General features: G+C 34.6%; 1 long non-coding RNA gene across 1 annotated transcript; it reads right to left on the reverse strand.

Moving 5' to 3' along the window:
* Nucleotides 1–1,134: 1,134 nt before the first annotated feature.
* Nucleotides 1,135–2,101, reverse strand: LOC122981879. The gene is made up of 3 exons (XR_006403355.1): nucleotides 1,983–2,101; nucleotides 1,579–1,644; nucleotides 1,135–1,469 (listed from the first exon to the last, which is right to left on the reverse strand). It is a non-coding gene; the product is annotated as an uncharacterized LOC122981879 (long non-coding RNA).
* Between the last annotated feature and the right edge of the window lie 356 nt (nucleotides 2,102–2,457).

Raw genomic sequence — 2,457 nt, forward strand, 5'->3', positions numbered from 1 at the left:
GGTAATTGCTATAGAAAAGAGCTTAGATCAATGTGGTTTATAGTATTTCCAACACTGTCATGGGAAATTTTCCACATTGTCTCATGGGTATCTGTCTCATCAAAGCTGAATAAAACATTGGCAATTTGTGTGTTTATGTGTGTGTCTGTGCTCTCTCTTGAGATTTTCATGCTGTCCATTAATACATTTATAGACATACATTATGCTCACATGGATAAACACCCATGCAGAAATAGAAGACACACACACACAGTGCAAAGTGACAAATCATAAAACTCCTAATATCAAATACTCAAATTCAATCATGGGGTGAATAATGTGACTTTTTCTGTGTCAGTCACTGTGTTGCACACTTTGATCGCATGATTCCATAATTTCACTTGACATAATTTTATGAGCAGGCGGGACAGAATTAAATAAGCAGCAAAGAGAGGTCACATCGCAGTGCAGTCAGGCAATACTGCCCACTCTCAGTAATGAAATAAAAACCCTGTGTTACATCTCCATCATCCATGCAGAGCTCCAAAAAACAACTGCGTCCAACATGAATTCAACATAAAATATTAATTTTAAGTTTCCTGCTCTCAAGAGAGTTATGACTCCTCAAGAAGCAGTAACTTTTCAGTAATTACGACAAATTCTCAGTTATAATAACAAAGCCTCTGATTGGTTTGGTTGTTATCTCACTGACCAGACGAAACTTAACACTGTAGGTATATGAACAGACAGATGGTCAACAAAAACAGAAAACAAATAAAAAAAATAAAAAAACTAAGCTAAAATTGAGGTCCACTGTAAAAATTTGACCAGTTGATTTAAAAAATGTAAGAAACCAGTTAAATGTTACTATTAGTTTTGTGGTGTGTTAATTGTTTATCTTCTTGTTAAGTTTAATTAAAATGTTGGATTCTTACAACATAAAAATGGCAAGTAACCTCAACTTGCTTTTTCCAAGTGTAAGTAACTTAAGTAAATTAGGTTAGTGTGAGTCAACTGAGCAGTTCTATTTACTGAATAAAATTTAGTAAACTGATTGCCTTAGAAAAACTAAGCAAGCACAACATATAACAATTAGTCGGCAGGAATTCTTTTAATTGAAACAAAATGTCATTTAGAGGCAAGAACATTGAGGCTTGTGTTTGTGGAAGCAAACAAAACTATACAATGAAATAAAAAATTGATACTTTAATTAAGATCCATAGACAACCAATTCTGAGGTTAAACATCACCATCTGAATGAAGTTAGAGGTCCTCTTCAGTCTTTTATGATAATCCAGAAGAAAAGCATCAGTTCAAATAAAAGACCTGAGATTGACTTTGAGCATCCTGATGATGTAACCTTCCAGTATAACATCAATGCAAAATGGTTAAAGGTGTAGGGCCATTTGGATCTGGTGGCTGGCTGTCTTCATGTATGACAGTCAATACCCCAAAAGCAACCTATGTGAATCTGCGAGGACCTCTGAATCCTGCAGGCATAAAGGAAAGTTGAAAAGATGAGGTGAAAATTGGCCATGCAAATATCTTTTGTATTCACTGGGTAAGACCTTCAAAACAACCGGAATATGCAATACTTACAAAACCCACCAAAGAAAACTAGAAGATATTGCTGGACAGCAGTTCAATTGTAACAACATCATGGGTCTAACAGTGAGGAAAACCAGTCCAATTAGGGAGAAGCATTTTCTGAAGAAAAACCGTGTTCTTGCTCTGAACAAGTGCATCACATTGGTTAAAGTTCAAGTTCAGTAACTTAAGGAAAAAAACAAGGGAGACTAGAACATTGTCAAAAAGGAAGAACACAAAGAACATGCCAGTCACACAGTATACAAGCAGACAATAGTTTATATGCACTAGTTAAGAAGTCAAAGAGCAGCATTGTACATGTATTACAAAAAATCACAAAGGCACTTTAACTTGTAAAGTGTTCTGCATTTACATGAGAATAATAAGAAAATGAAAATGTATACTCTCATTTTAACCTAGGGAAGGATCTCCATAAGTGTCCTGCCAACAGTTTCCTTTTTATATTTTAAGATCTCAAGGAAACATGAGGAATAGTGGTCTAAGGATTCAAAGAAGTCTGGTTCAAGATCTTAAGTTGCCACTCTTGTGAATCCTGTAAATATCAAAACAGAACACAGATAAAGTCATAATCTATTTTGTATCATATTTAGAGACAACACTATTTTTGGCAGACAAAGTGCATGGGATTAATGCTGTATGCTAAATGCTGAATGTTTTATATCATGTAAGTTTGTGTTTTTGTTATGTTAACATAACTTGTATTATAGAATGCTATTTACTTACAGTGCCATAAATTCATACAAGGCATTTGAAAATCATAAAGTATCAAAATTTTTCAGTTTTCCTGTCTAACCAGGTGGCATGATAGACCACAATATGGTAGCCAGAATAGTACAGTTTGTTGAGGCCCTAAATTTCCCCCAAACTAAG

The sequence above is a fragment of the Thunnus albacares genome, chromosome 5 (assembly GCF_914725855.1).
Source record: "Thunnus albacares chromosome 5, fThuAlb1.1, whole genome shotgun sequence".
Classification (NCBI taxonomy): domain Eukaryota; kingdom Metazoa; phylum Chordata; class Actinopteri; order Scombriformes; family Scombridae; genus Thunnus; species Thunnus albacares.